The sequence below is a fragment of the Pinus tabuliformis genome, chromosome 3_1 (genome assembly GCF_031772625.1).
Source record: "Pinus tabuliformis cultivar Carrire ecotype Pingquan chromosome 3_1, CPIR1, whole genome shotgun sequence".
NCBI classification, from domain to species: domain Eukaryota; kingdom Viridiplantae; phylum Streptophyta; class Pinopsida; order Pinales; family Pinaceae; genus Pinus; species Pinus tabuliformis.
In genome coordinates this window covers 785,147,984-785,169,837 of record NC_142301.1, presented here as the reverse complement: position 1 = coordinate 785,169,837, position 21,854 = coordinate 785,147,984, and positions in this window count along the sequence as shown.

The window sequence follows — 21,854 nt, the reverse complement described above, 5'->3', positions numbered from 1 at the left end:
AGAAGGACATATCAAGAAGAAAAAGGTTCAAGCAGTGAAAGATCACATCGAGCATCAACAACAAGTTCTCCAATTCTTAAAGGATAACCTCATGTTGGCACAAAATAGAATGAAACAACATGCAGATCAACATCGCAGTGAAAGAAGTTTTGATGTAGGTGATTGGGTATTCCTATGGCTACAATCATATAAGCAAATATCCGTAAAGCAAGCTAAGAAGGATAATAAATTATCACCAAAGTATTATGGTCCGTACAAGGTGTTGCAAAAGATTGGTACTATGGCATACAAATTGGAGCTTCCTGCAGCTTCTCGATTGCACCCAGTTTTCCATGTTTCATGTTTAAAGAAGGTTATAGGCGACAAGCTCCCAATTCAAACAATATTTCCAGAACTTGACGAGGAAGGAAAAATTATATTGGAACCGGAAGCAGTCACAGAAACAAGAACTTGACAGCTACGAAATCGATCAATTTTAGAGTATCTTATCAAGTGGAAGAACTTATCCGCTGAAGATTCCACATGGGAGGATGAGAATTTTATGCAGAAGTATTCAGAACTACTCAAGCATTGAGGAAAACACTTTTTTTGAAGGAGAGGGGCATGTTGGGTCCCTATAATACTAGTGATTACCCCATTACTATTGTAGTTATACCCCTTATTTATATTGTTGTGCTCCTATTACCCCCATATTGTTATTTTTGTGGCTTTATATTATTATTGTTAGGTCGGCAGGATTATATTGTGACTCCTTAGACTCCTATATATAGAAAGGAGGTTTTGTCATTTGTATCATCCAAGAATTGTTCATTTATGTAATTTAAAGGAGGTTTCCCCCTCGAAGAGGCTGAATTCTAAGGCGTTGATCTATCTTTTCTATCTTTTTTTGAGCTAGTCTTTGTCTGCATCTTGAGCGACTGGCTCAAGATGCAGAGAAGGTTGTAGGACCACCGATAGCTCAATGCAGATAGAGACAATCCCCTGATCAGTACAATGGATACATGGCTCTTGTGAGCAAATGTGTTGTGACTGAGCCATCCTCTTTCGAGGAAGCTGTGGAGGATCCCGCATGGGTAGATGCCATGGTGGAAGAGTATGATTTGATTGTCAGAAACAGTGCATGGGAGATTGTCCCAAGACCAGAAGGGAAATCAATGGTGGGTTCGAGATGGATCTAAAAAGTGAAGCAGGTAGCTGACGGGAGTGTGGAGAAGTACAAGGCAAGATTTGTTGCCCGAGGCTTCTCACAGATAGAGGGGATCGATTATGAGGATACCTTTGCACCTGTCGCAAGCTATTCTTCCATACAGACGATTCTTGCTCTCTCAGCGCAGATGGGGTGGCACATTCATCAGATGGATGTGAAGACTGCATTCCTCAAGGAAGTCATTGAGGAGGAGGTACACATAGAGCAGCCCGAAGGTTTCGAGATCTTCAGCAGCGAGTCGCATGTGTGCAGGCTCAAGAGAGCGCTATATGGGTTGAAACAAGCACCACATGCTTGGTACACACGGATAGACAATTATTTCACCGGACTGGGATTCTCCAAGAGTGAGGCGGATCCTAACCTATACCAGATTTTGGTGGAGGGTAAGTTGCTTATCATTGTACTTTATATAGATGATTTGATTCTAACAGGTGATGAGCTGTTGATACTTTCATGCAAGGATGATCTTGCTAAGGAGTTTGAGATGAAGGACTTGGGCCTCCTTCATTATTTCCTGGGATTGGAAATTTGGCAGCGCAGTGATGGACTATTTGTTTCTTAGGGTAAGTATGCTCGGGAGATACTGGAGAAGTTCAACATGCATGGCTGCAAGCCTGTTGATACTCCTCTTCCTAGAGGTTGGAGGAAGGAGGATGCTACTTTAGCAAAAGTAGTGAATGCCACTGTTTATCGACAGTTGGTGGGGTCGCTTATGTATCTGGTCAATACACGACCCGATATATGCTATTCCGTTAACCAGCTTTCACAAACTATGGTTAAGCCAACCAAGCTCTTCTGGAAGGCAAGCAAGCATGTATTGCATTATCTCAGAGGCACATCGGGATATGGATTGTGGTACAGACAGGAGGATGAGGTGAAGCTATGTGGCTTCACGGATGCAGATTGGGCAGGGAGCCCAACGGACAGAAAGATCACATCTGGAGGGATCTTCAATATCGGGTCGACAACAGTTTCTTGGTATAGCAGGAAGCAGAGATCCGTGGCACTCAGTTCAGCAGAGGCCGAGTATATGGCAGCAAGTTTGGCTGCATGCGAGGCTATATGGATGAGGAAGATCCTGGTCGGGTTGTTCGGTTCATACTTGGAGCCTACTGTGATTTATTGTGATAACCAGAGTTGCATTAAACTCTCGGCTAATCCAGTATTTCATGATAGATCTAAGCACATTGACATCAGGTACCATCATATCAGAGATTGTGTGCAGCGGAGAATCATGTTACTTTCATACATTCCAACGAAGGATCAAGATGTTGATATCTTGACGAAGGCGCTCACCAGGAGAAAATTCGAATACCACCGACGCAGGATAGGGGTTAATGATAATCCATATCTTGTTGAGAGGGAGTGTTGAGAATGCAACAAGATGATGGAGCTTAGTGGAAAGGAGTCGCCTTCACTAAGTGGGCCCGTAGGCTATTTTTGGCGCAAAGTCTATTTTTAGACTATGTCTATTTTTAGACATATGGATCATGGTCTATGAGTTGCAGGATGATATTTGTGGATGATTGGTCATGTTGGTAAAAATAGATGGACTTCTATTTTTAGACATATGGGCGGTTTCTATTTTTAGACTGCCAAGCTAAAAATAGAACAGTCGAATATTATTAGCTCATAATAATATTTGGACTATAAACATTATCTTATCCTCTTGGAGCACTTCAGCTTGAGCTACAGATGTGGCACATGCAGATGTCAGAAGGAAATACGCTTTTCTTATGGGTCAGTTGAGCTATTACATGATGGACTTTAGTTAGAACTCAAGTGATTGAGTTTGGTGGAGTTGATGGAGTTGTGTTCAGTTTGACTTGGTTGAACTAGCTGTATTTAGTTTAACTGCAAATACACTAGTGATGAGTGATGTGAATTAATTGTTAATTAATTCACTAATTATTAACTTATAAAGCAACTAAAGAATACATCAGTTAACTCAGTGCATGGACAGTTCAGTGGAGACATGTGTTACAGGTTGAGATTGCTATCAGTTGTGACTATAGTTGTGCATGATATTTGCACAATCAATGGATTGAGTATTGCCAATGAGGATTGTGTGGTTTAGGTAAGGGAAATACGAGTTTGGATCAACCATTCTCATTTATTCTCATGCAGGATTGCGCAGTGGAGGCAGGAAAGTAATGGAGGAGATTTGAACCTGTGATTGATTCAGATCTGAGCTAGTTTGTGTGTAACAGGTGGAGATAGTATTGAGTACTTGTGAGGAGTATTGTACTATGTATTGTTACATGTTCTCAATCAATATAATATATAGATAGTGTGGGGTTTTCAGCTGAATGCTTTCCCCGGGTTACATACTGTGTTAATGTGCACATGCGATTGATGTTTCATTGTTTTTAATTCCACAAAATTGATGATCAACTTAGAGGAGGTTATGTATTATGCATGCATTCGGGAATAGTGTATAATCGAGATAATCTCTGTGAATAAGTGTCATATTATTCAAAATTTCTACAAAGATAATAATAGTAAATAAATAATAAATAATGAAGAAAATATAATAATAATAAATAAATAAAATAATAAATAACAATACTAGAGTTCTAAATAAATATAAATAAAAGTAAACTGTAAAAATAGTAAAAATAAGTAAAGTTAACAAAAAGTAAAATAAAATAAGAAAGTCTTAAATTAAGAGAACTATAAAAATAGTAAAAATAAGTAAATTTATCAAAAAGTAAAAAAGAATAAAATAAAAAAGAATTATACTAAGAGAATTACTAAATTAAGTTAAAAATAAGGAAATAAAAATTGCATGTTGACACATGGAATGTGTGCAAGCGATTCCCTTCCAATGTTTGCTCTATTTAATAGACAGTGAGGAAGATGAGAATCATTTCATGATTCCATCATCCATTCTCTTGGGAGAAACGTGTTGTGAGACAAAGGATTCCCTGATAGTAGTACATTGATTGAGGGCTTGAGGGTGGACAGTTTTAGCAAGATTTTGTGCAACTGAGCCTACAATTAGGTGGAGAGTCGCCCCCAAAACTTTGTTGCAGTTAGCAGGATTCAAATAACGTTCAACTCCGAAATCACAAGGAATATCATCGCCACAGGTAAGTTGTCTCTACTCATATTTCCAAAATTCGATGTTAAATAGTTGATAAATTGCATATTGATTATAAATCGCATGATTAATCTAATTAGTTGCATGTTTTAATTTCGGGGTTGTTACCTACGGTATCAGATCAGGTTTCAACTCTAAATAGCCTCTAAATAAAAGTTTGAGAAAAATACTTAATATATATATATATATATATATATATATAATTTATTTGTTTAAATAAATTACCTATATTATTAAGTTTTTCAAATTAACGAAATTTCATTTTATATAAATTAGTACTCATTTATTTTTAATACTACAAAGCTACGGTTATAAACCTTACACAAAAGTTTCATTAAACATTAATAAAACTCTACATCCTTATGATATACCATGGTAAGGTATTTAATAACTTTACATGATAATTCCCACTCAAGTTGTTAAATTAATTAATTTAATTATATTTTTTTTGAAATAAACATGTAAAAATAGGAAATTATTTTATATTAACAAATATTATATAAATTACATATATTTATGAATTATTTTAAAATAGTTGATTCCGAATTCAAATTTTAATTATTTTTATGGGATGTTATAAATGAGTTATTAAGTAAAACTTTCTTTGTCTAATAATTTTTTTCTAATTATTTTAGCATCACATGTTATATGTGTAGATATTACATAGATTTAGGAGTTGACCAGTCATTCTTAACCCTTTTAATTTAGGGAAGTACAAATTTTGTTTTATTTAAATTTTATCTTACAATTCGTGTATGAGGTACACACGGGGTAGCTTAATATTTTTAAGCATATATATGAATAAACATAATTAAGTATCTTCTATGTATTAATGAAATTTTGATTGGTTCAACCTCATTGGAATTAAGTTATAAGATTTAGGTGATATTACAGGTGAACTGATTGGAATTAAGTCATAAGATTTAGGTGATATTACAGTTATTGCATGTGTGAACTGGTGTTTGTAACAAGAATCATCAAGTTGAATAAGAGTGTGGGTGACCCATGACATGCAGAAACAAGTTTAGGTCACCCCCATGTTATGATTCTATTGTCATGAAATTGCTGAGAGTTAAGTTATATAGTTAGATTTGTTATAAGCAACATGCCATGTAATAGTTATTTTCGATTTAGAAAGCATGAATGGAGATTAAACGCCAATCAAGTTACAAATCATACCAACGAGTCATGACTTAACCAAACACATGTCAACACGCCCACCAACGTGTCGCGTCGGCCACAAAACATGCTTATAAACGTTGGCACCTACACCATTAGCAATTTATATCGATGAAGCGTGAGCCAAGGGAAGCATTGATAAAGCTTTTAGAAAGACCAACGCAAATTTTTATAATATCATTTTTTTAATGCTTCGTTTTAATGGTTTTTTATTTTTTATTTTTATTTTTTAATAGTAATTTTTGATAAAAACTAAATTTGGTTAAGAAGTAAGCGTCTTTATAATTTTTTTGTATTTTTTATTATCATGTAAGGTGGTCATATTAAAATTGTCTTTGCCTATGAATCACTTTTTATGATGTGAAAGGATATATTGAATATTTTTAAAATTAGGTATATTATAATAATAAAAGTATGTTATTATATTATTTTGTGCATTAATTAAATTGATCAAATTTTGAAAATTGGGTAAGTAAGAAGAATATTAATATTTAAAATTTATCAATAATGTAAAATTTAGTATTATGTTTAATAAAAATAATATAGCAATATTGCTCTAATTTAATGAATTAGATGTAATGCGGATGATTGAAGATATAAATGATGAATTTGTGATTTTTTAGAAATGCATAGAAAGATTATTTGTTTGACTTTTCTCCAAGTATAAGTATATTCGCTCTTGAAGATTTTTTCTATTTGTACTAATTATTTATTTCTAGGTTAGTGTTAGCAAGTCATGTTCTAAGAACAAGTGTTGCTCCAAAATAATATAAGTACATAGATTATAGTATTTAGGAGTTCCATTAGCTTCATTTCCTATTTTCATACATTATTATAGTTAGGAGAAATATAAGTAATAGAGAATCAAATATTATGATGGATATGATATGCATAGGGATCTTGATGTTATGATATGATGTAAATTGACATGTGGTTCAATTATTATGAGATGTCATGATATATCTTTGATGTTCATATGTTGATGTTGTAACTTATGAGGATATTATGATGTGAAGCATGTGGTAATTGCAAGTAGATTTTATAACATGAGAATGTGGTGATTCTGAAAATAACAATGATGTTATGTTATCATGATGACATGCAAGAGTTGGCATGTAGATTATTTTCTATGTTACTATGATTATAACTAATGCAGTGGTTGCATGTTGAGATGTGGTCACTGACATGAACTCCACAAATGGGCCGAGAGGTCCGGTTTATTTGATGATCTCATGGGAGCCCATACTTGCGAGGGAGAATACGTAACACCATATGGGCTCGGGACAGACTCAATCAACACTACATATGCCAGTGGTTCCTTTGTCTTGTATAGCTTTTGATGGATAGCTCTTGAGGGGCTATGGGACCATCTTGAGGAGGCGAAGTGCTTGATATTGTAGGCTAGGTGCCTACTATTGGATTGGGATGCCAAAGTCTAGTGGGGGTGTAAGGACTTTGATGCTTGGGGTTGTGCACCTTAGTAGTTGTGGAGGGAGTGGGCCAACCTTGTGAGATGCACGGAGTCATTGAGTACCGTACCGGATGCCTGCCTTGCGGCAGATGAGGTCTGAGTCAGGCGCGAGCCTTGGGGCCAGCCTTGGAATAGGATACAGACTGAGGAGGCTTATGCCTAGTTGCGAAAGTGGGAAAAAGGACAGAGATTCCTTGAGATTTCCCGGGTGTTGCGAAAACTTTCGATGCATGCTGGTTATACTAGTTCAGCAGAGGGTGTAGGGCAAACATAAAGTAATAAATAACTAAATAAATAAAATGTTAAACAATTCAACTTAACTTCGGGACGAAGTTCCTTAAAGAGGGGGAGTATGTAATGTTCCCTAATAATAATAAAAAGATAAAAAATAAAAAATAAAATAATATAATATAATATCAAAATATAAGAAAATAAATGATAAACAATAAATAAAATATAATAATAATAAATAAATAAAATAATATAATAATAAATAAATAAAATAATAAATAACAATACTAGAGTTCTAAATAAATATAAATAAAAGTAAATTGTAAAAATAGTAAAAATAAGTAAAGTTAACAAAAAGTAAAATAAAATAAGAAAGAGTTAAATTAAAAGAACTATAAAAATAGTAAAAATAAGTAAAGTTATCAAAAAGTAAAAAGGAATAAAATAAGAAGAATTATATTAAGAGAATTACTAAATTAAGTTAAACTCAAAATAGAGAAATAAAAGTTGCATGTTGACACATGGAATGTGTGCATGCAGTTCCCCTTCTAATGTTTGCTCTATTTAATAGACGGTGAGGAAGATGAGAGATCATTCCATGATTCCATCATCCATTCTCTTAGGAGAAACGTGTTATGAGACAAAGGATTCCCTGATAGTAGTAAGTTGACTGAGGGCTCCGGGGTGGCAAGTTGTAGCAAAATTTTGTGCAACTGAGCCTACGATTGAGTGGAGAGTCGTCCCCAAAACTTTGTTGTGGTTAGCAGGATTCAAATAACGTTCAACTCCGAAATCACAAGTAAGGAATATCATCGCCACCTGTAAGTTGCCTCTGCTCATATTTTCGAAATTCGATATTAAATAGTTGATAAATTGCATATTGATTATAAATCGCATGATTAATCTAATTAGTTGCATGTTTTAATTTCGGGGTTGTTATAAAGGGGGGACTAGTGATGTGCCTTAGCATTGCAACAAGAATGTTGCAACTACCGAGGCTACCAACATAAATTATCAACTCGAGGTTTGTAGAAACTGAAGAGGGATTAACACTATATGTGAAATAGACACCTTCCTCTTCCTAGTCTGACTTCCTTTGATGCGAGTGAAAGAAGACAATGAAACAACTTCAAACTCGCAAAGATCTAGGTAATCTTCCAATCCTAAGTTGCAAAAAGGTAAAAACAAAAACCAATCATATTCTACTTTTGCTAGAAAGTAAATGACATAAAGGAAATCTATTCTATTTACAAAAATGTAAAGTACCAAAAACATATAATTTATCTTGCTAGAAAGGAAATGGAATGAAAGGAAATCTATTCTATTTTGCAAGAAAGAAAAGTCCTATATTACTCATGCAATAAGGAAACCACATGTTGCTTAAAGTAAATTGCAAAAAGGAAATCTAGACTAATTATAGAAATCAACATTCAAGAAGCAAACAATGTAAGAGATAAATGGTGACCTAACCAAGCCTCAGCTCAAACAAAGAGGCCTCAGAGCATTCATAGGTTATAAATACACTTCTACCATGAATTTAGAGTGAATAAAAGCTCAAAAATAAATTGCTACAGGATTGCTACCTAGTATTTCCCCCGATTTATCTCACCTAATGACCAAGAAAATAAAATTCAAATGAGATAGAGTAATTTTTTTTATTAATTAGAATTTCGTAGGACTCAAATCCAAGTGGAATTACTTAAATATTCCCTCGTTAAAATGTGATAAAATTAGCAAAAAATTACGACTCTAAAAACCAAACATTTCATAACAATGAACTTGTAAGCTGATTTAAGTACCCAAATGCCTAATCTAATCAAGCACAAATTCCATGTGGTAAATTTTGTTATTAAGTTGGATGTTTTTAAGCTTCAATACAAGTAAAATAAACTTGAAATAATCTCATTAACACATGCTAAAATTAAGCAGAATTTTATTACTATTTTGCTACAAGATACTTCCAGAAATTTCAAAATTGTGAACTAGTAAACCAATCCAAGTAGCTTAATGATGAATATGAATTTGCAAATTTTTCCTAAGGATGCATCATACTTGTAGCTATATAAATGAAATTTACAACCACTTATTTGAATCCTTTAACCAATCTAACCAATAGAAAATGAAGCATGAATATTAAGTGCAAAAATAGGAAATGCAAGTGAACAAAACATTGAAAGAAGATAAAGAAATTGTACAACAAGGATTTGAGGCTCCTGTGAAGGCCAAGCCCAAGGATACTCAGAGTCCTATGAAGGAAACAAAGCCTTAAAAGCTGAACATGACATCAAACTTCATTGTTAGATTCAATCCAAGTACATCACTGCTAGAAATGAAAGTAGACCTAATAAATAACATTTTTTCTCCACAAGAAGACTAAGAAATACATTCCCCTAGAGGAAAATTCGAATTGGTACTTACGAAAATTGATGGGGAAGCATCCTCCTTGAAAGGAGGCAACTTTCCCCTCCAAAATCACTAAAAAAATGGATTTGGTTTCCAACAGTAGGAATCTTCATGAAATGACAGGGAGCACATTCCTCGATTTTCTCAATCACTGGATCTCCAGAATCTGTTCAATAATTTCATAATATCTTGTTCATTTATTATTTAATATTGTTCCATCATGTAGTAGAGAATAAGTCCCTATATTATTTCATTCGGGAATTTACTCAATATTCTACAAAAATAAATAATATTAGGCACATCATATGCAATTATCTCTAAAAATTCCTAATGAACACATTATAGCCCAAAAATATGTCATCAGATGCAAATACAAAGGTTAAATGTGTTGAAGGATGGTAAAATGGGCCTTAAATTGTATCTAATTTGGAGGCCCGTTATACCCCCCTATTGAAAGTGTTGCTCATCCTACAAGAAACATAGTCAGCTAACTGTACTTCATTCATGGCCTTGGTGGCCCCCTTAAAATCCCAAGCTACCTCAGAAGGAATATTGGCACATCTTCTCCTGCTCCAGCCTCTTCCTCCTCTTCACTAGCCTCTTCTTTTTCTTCTCTAGCTTCTTTTGCAGATCCATAATTTTCTCCAAGTTCTAATTAGGCTTGTGCTTGTGTCTTAAGAAAGGCCTCCTTTTCTATGGCCACAAAGATTTCCCATGATACATATTTTTGAACATTCTCCATAGCACTATAATAATTAGCAACCTTAATGAGTGGGGAATTTCTACAACTAAAATCACCCCCCCATGATTGTCACTATGATTTTCCAAAGTTTGGCAAAAAAATACCCCCTATATGCTACCAATTTTAGATATTTTCTAAGAAATTAAGGTTTCAGAAAATCGGTAAAATAACAATTTGTTCACATTAGTTAGAAGAAGGAAAAATCCAGACTCAACTAAAAAATAATCCCATTTTCTTTCAAATCACGCTTAACACAAAAGAAACATTCACATTCAATTTTTTATTCCTAAACTACTATCATAATTTTGTTGAAGGATGCACTGTTGAAGGAATGAGATGTTTTGTAGGTTTCTTGTCCACAGATGGCAGAGAAAAATGTGTACTTACCCTTATATTGGATGTCCCTCTTCAAATATAGGGTTTGGTTGATGGAATTTCTCAAAATAGATCTCTTATATAACCTTGTGGACTTTCCTGTAGCTCCTGGGAACGATCCTGTAGCACATTGTCTTATCCTGTAGCAAACTATCTCAATCTTGTAGTAGTCTGTTATGATCTTGTAGTAGTTTGTTTTGATAATGAGCAGTGCTTTCCAGGTCTTGTATCCCCTCTACAATGGTCTATGAAAGCAATAACTCAGGTTTATTGTCCTGCAACACCAGTTGCATGCATCCTTAGCTTAAAATACGATTTTTATTATGTGCCACATGAGGCTCTAGCCCGTTGTTGTCGCTGCTACAACACCCTCCAAATTTTTGGCCTACGTCCAATTTTTTTAGCCTACTTTGACTTTGAATGTTGTCATCGCAAGGATTAAGATTTATCACATGTTTTCTTTAATTATTCTTATCCCACTTGAAATAAAATCAAAGTGTCATCTTTTAGAAAATTATGCAAGCATCACACTTCACATATATGTAGTTTTGGTTTGTTTCAAGGGGTGACCTTGGTGTAAATAACTCATTCTTACCATGTAAACATGTATCTCACTCATTCCCAAAGTTTCAAGCATTGTCACACCAGTGTCGTCATCGTCATTGCATTGAGGGAAGTATGTTTCTCATGTGTTTTGAGTGATCAATGTTGCATTGAGTGTGTGATCATACTTAAGATTTATCATTGTTCACTTTGGTCTCACTAGTCCCACACTTATCAAAATCTAGAAAAGTGCATTGCTGAGCAACTTGACCTCACTGAGCCTTCTTGAATTGTGCACTGCGCAGTCTCATCCTCAAGTGTCAACCTTTCCTCTTGTCACTATGCAATGTGCATTTCCTAACCTCCTAAATTGCGCACTACATAGTCTCAGCCCTTGAGCTCAAGAACTGCGCAACCCATGCCTCTAGTCATCCTCTTCTATGCACTGCGAAGTCTTAAGCATCAAGCCTTAGACTTGACCTCTCTAACTACGTAACTGTGCAATCCCTTGGCCTCTGTCTCTGTCTAGTCAATTTAACGTCTTAAATTGCTTTACATAAATTATCAATCCGGGTATCGTAAACTGATGAAGTGTGGTGCACCATATGTGCTTAGTTAACCTTTTTCTTACTTCTTTGTTTTATAGATTTTATTTTGTTTTGGGGTTTTGTTTTTGTTGGTTTCCTAAAGTGTCTAATGCAAATGGAAATCCTATTCTAAGGTCTTAAGAATACTTTTAAAGGGCAAGTATGGATAGAGATTTCAAGACAAGGCCTAAGGCCTAAGTCCCTATTGGTAACTTCCAAAACTTTAGCACTTCAAAAGATCTCAAAACATATTATTGATGGAATTAGTACTTGAACAAAGGTGTAAATATGCAGCTACTTCAATCAAAATGGAATGCAACAACCAATCAATGAGCTAGTGACTATGAAACCCAATATCCTTGCTGCTGTATGAAAAAGAAAGTAAAAATTGAACTTAAAGCAACTCAAAGACTGAAAGCAAAGCAACTAATTCATCACACTACTTCAACTCTTCTGATCCTTTACCCTTCAGCTCAATCTACCTTATGGGAAGCAATCATGAACAAGTTAAGCAATATGATATCTAAATTTCAAGAAATTAAATTGCATAAAGGAAACTAATCACACTACTTCAACTCTTCTGATCCTTTACCCTTCAGCTCAATCTACCTTATGGGAAGCAATCATGAACAAGTTAAGCAATATGATATCTAAATTGCAAGAAATTAAATTGCATAAAGGAAACTAATCACACTACTTCAACTCTTCTGATCCTTTACCCTTCAACTCAATCTACCTTATGGGAAGCAATCATGAACAAGTTAAGCAATATGATATCTAAATTGCAGGAAAGTAAATGAGCAAAACAAAACTGATTGAAATAAAAATGCTGGAATTAGAACTCAAAAAAAATAAATCAGCAGAAGGACAAGATGATTCCGTCATGTCATTAGTCATTAAAAAGCTATGTGCATTACTAACCTAAAATCAACTGGTTGAACATACTTGCATGAATTAAAATTGCATGAATGAAAAATCTAATCTATCAAACTTGAAAGCAATTAAATGACATAATGAAATCAAAGAAAAATTACAAAATGAAATCTACTCTACCTTACATTCTAATATGATCCATGACATCTACTTCACATCTCCTTCCATGTTGAGAACATCAAAGCTTTATTCAAATTCTTAAAAATTACAAAGTATAACAAAGCTCTCCAAAGCTTTCAAAAGCCATCAAGGAAGAACTACAAACTCACAAGCTAAAAAGACTTAAGAACTCCAAACTCTAAGCTCTAAGCTAAAGACTAAGAAATGAAGGAGAGATATCTCCTATTTATACAAAAAGATGAGAAGCCATCTCATTAATGAGAGTCCATGAATCTCTCCCTCTACCTCTAGAGTCCTAATCAAAATAGGAACTGATAAGACACATGTCTTCTTAGAGTTACAATACAATTAGGAGATGTGACACATATCCTCATGATCCCATGATTCTTTCCAACCAAATTCGAATTTGGCCTTAGAGTGCCACATAAGGGTTTTCTAGAAGTCTCCTTTCAACCTACACATGTCAACAACCTCAACCCATTTGTTAGGTATAAGCATATGCACATTATTTTCTAATTTTTAACCACAAATTCACTTAAAAGGCTTAGAATTAATAAAGATTGGAAAAACATAAATGTGGCCCAATGATAATGAAAGTGGGATGAATGTGGTAACGTAGTAGTGAAATGGAGGTGAAATGGAGGTGATATAATGGACATAATAGTGAAAGTGTAATGGAAATGAATGACATTTTCAAGACTCAACAGTCTCTCTGGAATTGTGCATTGGAAAAACTCAATCCTCAAGCCTTTAGCATGACCTCTTGAGCCCCTCAACTGCCCATATGTCTAGCCCCGACCTGCCTGAACTTCACATTACGTAGTGTCAAGGCTCAGTCCTGGCCCCTGGCCTCCTGAGTTGTGAAACTGTGCAGTCCTTGAGCTTGATTCATATATTATCACTTGGTTCCAGCTCAATCAATGGTTATTATGAAGTAGGCTAGACTAGGGGTTTATCGAACTGATGTCATATTGGCATGAGTAGATTTCAGTTCCATGTTTAATATTAGGTTATGACAAGATGATGATGGAGGAAATAAAAAAGGATACCCTACTCGAAGTCCCCTTTGAAAGTTGTGAATACAAGTGAATCAAATTATTAAGAAAGATAAATGGACACCAGATTACGACAACAACTAGAGATCAATATTACATTGAAGGCTCCCCACCTTCAAGCCATATGGAGGTGGAAGAAGAAGACCATGTTCCATTTCAAGAAGACACAAATAAAACAAAAACAAATAATGGCTTGAAACTACCATGTCATCTTGTAGTCCATGTCATCAGTTTCTTGTCATGTCATTTCATGAGCCATCATGTACCACATCATGTGAATTATGTAAATTTAATATTAGAGAAATGTAGTGTAAAGTGGCAGTCCAAGAGTCATCCATAGAATGTGAAAAGTCATGAAGGAGTCATAGAGTCATGGAGAAGTCAAACAATCATGAGGGTAGTCCAAGTGTCACAAGGGAGGTGAATAGACATCCCATTTGTTTTATATACACCCTCATAGCTTATGCAAAGGAATTTTCACCTTGGCTCCTCCTACCATGCATTAGAGAGGAAAACAATTATTTTGGAGGAGCAAGTGGTGTTCACTATCTTGATGTATCTTGGCACTTTTTCTTAATTCAAAAATTCATTGAGCCAACACACTTTCATTCATATGTTGTAAATATTGTAAGAATATTCTTTGAATGTTTGTGATGTATGTTGTTTTCATTTGTACTAAGCAAGTTGAACTATTTCGGTGGCTTTGGTACTTATCTTATTGAAGGTGTTTTGTATGTGTTTTAACAATCTTTGCTTCTATGTGAACTATTTTGCTACTTGTCCAACGATTCATTCACGTGTACACACTCAAGTGTCTTTTCTATATTAGTACTATTACTTGTCTTTAAAAGACTCACTTTTCTCTCCCCTTTCGGTAGAAGAACCTTGATACATTCCACAACTAAACATTCCACAAGGCATACTCACTTGCTAATCTGAAAGCACCTGTGCATTACTTTCTCATGTTGAAAATTGTAGCCAAGGCATATCTCTAATTGGGAATTTTCATCAGGGGTACCCACTTGCATGTTAGCAATATCCAACATCATCAACATTCTAGTGCTAGAAGGAGGGATGCCATCTTTTTATGGCTGAAAACTCACCACATCCTAAAAAACAAAATTTTGTGCAAGGCAACAATATTCCCATGTCCACTCCCACTCATACTCCTGAAAATGAATAAATTGTTCAGTCTAGTCCAGGACAAGCCTTTGAGGTGACTTATGACCGACTCTAGACTATACGACCTATCACTTGCTAGTTTGCGAGAGCTCTTGTTCTACTCCTGTTGCTGCTATTATACCTCATAAGCATATAAAGAAATAAGTAACCCCTAGTGGAATACTAGTTTCATCGGTGGAATATTTGGTCATCACAACCCTCGAAGAGTTGGTCGAACCTATAGAGAAGCAAGGGGAAATTCCATCTATTAAGGAAAATTTAGACAATGAAGGAGAATATTTTCATTTTTATGATGAGGAGTACCGTAACCACATCGCAGATCTTAAAAAGGAGGGAGAAGCTTCTTTAAATTCAGAGGAAGAGGAGGCAGATAAAGACAAATACATGGCTGATGCAGATTTGGATTAGATGGCCTAAGGGCCACTCACTCTTTCGAAAAATCTTCACAAGATGCCCAAACAACTAGAAAACTTGTTGTCAAAGTTCGATCCAAACAAGAAGACTAAATATGAAGATCATATAGATGAGTTATACTTGTATATACAAATGCTTGAGGTATGGTACAACGATGTTGCTTGCAAACTCTTTCCATATGCTTTAGAAGGTAAAGCATCTATGTGGTATCACAATCTTCCAGCTAATTCAATCCAAAACTGGATGGAGTATAAGAAGTTGTTTCTTGAAAAATTTACTAACAACGAGACTCCTGCCATATTGTTGAAAGAACTTGGGAATTTGAAAGCGAGGAATAAAGAAAGAATCAAATATTTTAATCAGATATTTATGCGATTGTTTAACAAGTTCCCCATCGATGTGCAACATCACGATGACATCACTAGAGATTATTACACATCTGCCTTGCCCACTAACATTTCCATTTTCTAAAGAGATTTGCGAAGGAAATAATGGCCTTAAACTTTGTGGGAGCTCTTATTGTAGAAAAATATTTATGATCTATTGGAGTCATCGTATATAATGAGGATTCCAAGGACTCCAAAGAAGTTGGTAAGAAAAACCAAGCTTATTCTAACAAAACTAAAGACAAGGACTCTTTTGATATGGAAGGCTTGACCAAGTCTTTGAAGTTTCTTACGAACAAAGTTTCAGAATTGAAGAGACAGCTAAGCGAGGCATCTACTACCAACAACAGGTCTTGCATGCCATCGTTCTTTAAAAGAAACAAAAATTCAAAACATGCCAAATCTATTCGGAGTTCTAATAGAGTGTTCAACATCGAAATTTTGGGCATGGATAATTTATGCACTTTTCAGCAAGAAACACATTCAAAAAAGACATGCCCTAAGTGGAATCATAATATGAACACTATGATGGCTAATCTAGTTGATACCCTTATTTATGGAATAACAACTTGAACATAATGAAGAAACAAGTGAACTTGCCACAGTCGAAGATAGTTCGGGTGCTATACATTCAGTGAACATGTTTGGCATTATATACAACATTGAAAAACATAGTGTTGATCAATTGACAACAAGTGAAGCTCCTCCCAAACAGTCAGTTGATCGTTTCAATCTGAGGAGAGAAGGCCCTATTTATAAACAAGAAATTAAGAAGAAATTGTTGCGCAAAATTTTGCCACCTTCCAACCTTGCTTAGAATTCATAGAACAAGTTTGGAGGTGCTCTTGCTTCAAAGAACACTTCCAACATCAAGAAGAACAAGTCCATCGCTCCTGTTGCAGCGGACAAATTTACACCACCTGACTCATCCGCACAACTCGTTGTGATGGAAAACATTGATTGTAGCATTGTTGAAGACATGAAGAGAGATCATGCAAAAATTCCATTATTCAAGCTTGAAAATATAACGGGCTAGTGTGAACTGATTCTCCAAGCACTCTCATCGCACACTCCGACTAGTAAAGAATTTTTTGCATCGCAGGTAATGTCCTGTAACTCTCATGATATCCTCAAATTTGTTGTAAATGCTATAAATTTAAGTTCTATCACTCTTTGTCCATAATTTTTGTTAACATTTGAAATTTTTGATTATAATGTTCACAACTATTTAGTTGATTTCGGTTCATCCATAAATGTGATTCCATTGTCAGTTGCTAAGAAAATCAAAGCACGATGGGATAAAACTGATGCACAGATCATACAACTGAACATATCACTTGTACAGGCTATAAGTGAACTCAAAAATGTTCTTATTCGTTTGTAATCTGATCATAGAGTTCACCAGTGTATAAATATCATAGTTGTGGACATTTCAGAAGCCTATGGATTACTACTAAGCATAGATTGGTCCAACAAACTTCAAGGATACTTTGTGACAGATTGGTCTCATTTATGGATTCATACAAGGGAAGAAATAATCAGATTCAAATTGATATCAAACCCTACATGAAATGTAACGTAACAGAACTTGAAGAAAAAAATGAACCAACGAGATTCACAGAAGTGAATTTCAGAAATCTCTTTCTAAAAGTAGATCATAGATGTTATCTAGCTTAGCCTTTGTTAGTCTCACTAGATACACAGTTGGAACTCCTTGATAGAAATCCAATTGGTGATAAAGGCATTTGTATATTATATGTAGGTAGTACTAGTGTAGGTCGTAGCTCTAGAATTTCTAATACTTGGATTTTGTATTTTGACGGTTCAAAAATGTGGGAGTGCTCTAGAGCAGGTTGCATTTTATTAGACCCCCAACAGAGAAAACATTTGATCTCTTGCTGCTTGGAATTTGAGTGCACCAACAATATCACAGAACATGAAGAACTTACCTTGGTTTGAAGAAAGTCATCGATCTCAAAGTTAGGGTTCTCAAATAAATAGATGACTATGAAATCGCCCTACGATAGGTACATAATACTATACATTGTGTGTCACTTAATATCAAGATTTATCAATAGGAGGTATGGCATTTGATTTCACAATTTCGAGCTTTAAATATTGTTTATGTTCCTAGAATACATAACTCTTCTACATATACATGAGTAAATGTTGCTACTAGGTTGTCACTACTTAGGGATAGATTTTCTATTGAAATTGTTTATAAGCCATCTGCTTCTGATAATATCACTAACTTTTTCATTTCAATGACGACCAACAGATACTGGATTTTATGTAAAACACTGATGTGTTCAAAAATGCAACCATCGATGAGGATGAGCATGAAAAAAAGTTGTAGGATGCAACTCAAGCAAGCAAAGAAAACATGGCCCAAGGGCGTGGTGTCACAGCAAAAACTGTATGACTTGCAAACTCACTTTAAGGGGCCAATGAATGCAAAGACTCACAGTTCAACTCTATCACACGAGTAGATTAATCTTGGCACAAAACAAGATTGAAAGTTCATCAATCTCAGTACTCGCTGCACACCTCAAGTACGACAAGCTTTCATCTGCCTTTTCAAGTAGTACCTAGATGTTTTTGTGTGGACATACAATGATCTAAAAACCTACGACACGCTAATAATCCATGATATAATTCCAATCAAGGAAGGGGCCAAGTATTTTCAGTAGAAACTTCATAAAGTTCATCCAATGCTTGAGCCCTTGATTCAAAAAGAGTTGAAGAAGCTGTTGGATGCTCAGATCACCTTTAAAGTGTGAAATTTGACATGGGTATCAAATTTGGCCCCGATGAGAAATAAGTCTAGGGAGATATGCCTATGTGTGGATTTTCGCAATCTGAATCACACCTAAAAAAAGGAAAATTATCTAGTGTCGTCGATGGAACATATTCTGCAAATAGTATTGGGGTCTAAAATGTTTTCCTTGCTGGATGGATTTTCAGGCTATAACCAGGTTCTAGTGTCAGAACCTAACAAACATAAAACAACTTTTTGAACCAAGTGGGGTACGTTCTCTTTCAAGAGAATGTCATTTGGACTTGTTAATGTAAGTGCAACTTTTCAACGTGTGATGGACACCACATTTCGTGGTTTGATTGGATAGAGTGAAGTGGTCTATCTTGATGACATAACGATGTTTTTGAAAAGAATAGTTGGTGAATTATGCCATTTGAAGCAAATTTTTGAGCGATGTCGCAAATACGGGATATCTCTAAATCCCAAGGAGAGCATTTTCACAGTGTTCGAGTGAAATATCTTGTAACATATCATTGAAAAGAGTGGGATTAAGGTGGAACTTGAAAGGGTTAGAACTATTACAAAGATTCCCTTTCTAGTGAACAAGAAACCCATGCAGTCCTTCTTGGGAAAAAATAATTTCCTTCGCATATTGATTTATGCCTATGAACAGATAGCGAAACCACTACAAGAGATAATAAAGAAGGATGTGATATAAAAGTGGGATAAGAGGGAAAAATATGCATTCTCCTATATAAAGCAAGCGATATTTTTCATTGCTAAAACTTTATGATTTTACATTGGAAAACGAATCATATTGAAGCATTCAACTAACTACTATCCACAGGGAAACAATCTTGTTGAGTCAACCAATAAGAACCTCATTTGTATCATTAAAAGGATTGTCTTCTCTAAACAAAGGAATTGACACACTACTTTAGTGAATGCTTTATGGGTTGACCGTGTACACCTAAATATTCTCTGAATACTTCTCCTTACTTCCTGGTGTATGGAAAAGAAGCCATCCTACCTATGAACATCTACTTATTTTCCCTTCAACTTTCACAAGAATCCCAGGGCAAGCCTTGTCTCTTAGTTCAGAGTAGGATAGACAATCTCCTTAAGCTACAAGAAGACAAAAATAAAGGAAAAGGAATTTTTTCTCTTCACCAGAGTCATCTCAAGAGATGGTTGTATAAGAAGTTTGTGGGGAAAAAGAAATTCAGTGTGGGTGACCTGGTATTGAAGTGGGATAAATCCCACGAAGAGAAGTGGAAACACACTAAGTTCCAATCCCTTTGGATCAAAACGTATGTTGTTCATGAGAAGCTTTCCCATCACGCTTATCATCTCCAATCATTGGACATGAAGACTAACTCTCTTCCTGTAAATGGCCAACATTTGAAACAATATTTTCAATGAGAGTCTAGGGTTGTGCCCTATTATATGTACATATTCTGTTGTTTTTGTCTTTTTATCATGTTCAATATTTTCATTTTTTTTTTCTTCTTCTGGTTCTAACATATGTGGCCGAATTGAAAAGAGTCTGGTGACACTTAAAAATTTGGTTAACCATCAATCCTTATTCTTTGTCTTGGTCACACCTTTTTCGTCGATTATGTTCTGATGGAAAATACGATCCTTACGTAAGGAAAGCCTTATGTCGAGACATGATATCTGTGTCTATTCTGGAAACTTCATGCCTATACTCGATTCTTTATGTTTTGGTGTTTTCCATACTAATCCGATCAAGTAGAGAAGGAAAAGGGGAAAATATAAATGAGAAAACCAATATCAAAGGCTTTACATATGCTTCTCTGAAGGAGAAAGATATTCTACACTCAATAAGTTAGGATCCCTCTTCTACCCCATGAAATGAATAAGTGTTGATGCATAGTCCTATATAAAATAAATAAATAAAGGCAAAAAGAGGAGAAAGGCTTCCTACCTAGGGAGGTGAAGCAAGCAACTTTGTCAAGGTATTATGCATGCTCTTTGGTAATGGAGAAATTTTTTTGTTCTTGAAGTGACTATGCTGTGCTACTGTTTAGGCTTGATGGCAGTGAAGCAACACTAGAGATGAAAAATTGTTCTCTGAAAATCTAAAGCTTGCAAATAACATTACTCTTCTCCTAATTTGAAACATTGCAATATTCATGGTTCTATGATTGTGTTCAAATGAAGAAGGATAAAGAGAACTATGTGTATGCATGGGGTAAGTGGGGAAAATAGAGTGATTTGAATGATGAATCAATACTCCCTTAGAAACTAGACCTTGCATAAAAGAATTAACCAAGGCAAGGACATTGGAATTCAACTAGTGTGTTTTCAAGTGTTGTCGCTGCTATAACACCGTCCAAAATTTTGGCCTAAATCCAAATTTCAGAGCCTACTTTGACTTTGCATGTTTTCGTCGCAATTATTAAGAGATATCACATGTGTTTTCCTCAAGCATTCTTGTCCCATTTGAAAGAAAATAAAATTGTTGTCTTTTAGAATGGAAAGCACCGCACATTGCATATATGTATTTTTGGTTTGTTTTAAGGGGTAAACATGGTGTAAATGAATTATTTCCATGTAGACATGTATCACACTCATTCCCAAAGTTTCATGCATTATCACACAAGTGTCGTCACCATCGTTGCATAGTGTATCTTCAATGTCGCACTTGAGGTAAGGCATCGCAATGTCATTTCATTGAGGGAAGTATGTTGTTCATATATTTTGAGTGGTCAATGTTGCGTCGTCAACTATTCTAAGTGTGTGAACATACTTAATATTTATCATTGTTCACTTTGGTCTCACTCATCCCACACTTAGCCAAATCTAAAAAAGTGCATTCCTGGGTAGATTGACCTCACTCAACCTTCCTGAACTGCACATTGTGCAATCTCAGTCCTCAAGCTTCAACCTTTCCTCTTGGAGCTTCGCAATGTGCAATCCCTAACCTCCTGAACTATGCACTAAAAAATCTCAGTACTCATCCTCAACCCTTGAGCTCTAGAACTATGCACCCCTTGCCTCCAATCATCCTCTTATGTGCATTGTGCAATCTCAAGCATCAAGCATCAACCTTGGCCTATGTTTCTCCATAATTGTGGGGTGGACAACCTCAAGCCTCAAGCCTTCAACCTGACCTATTAAGCCCCTCAATTATGTGTATGT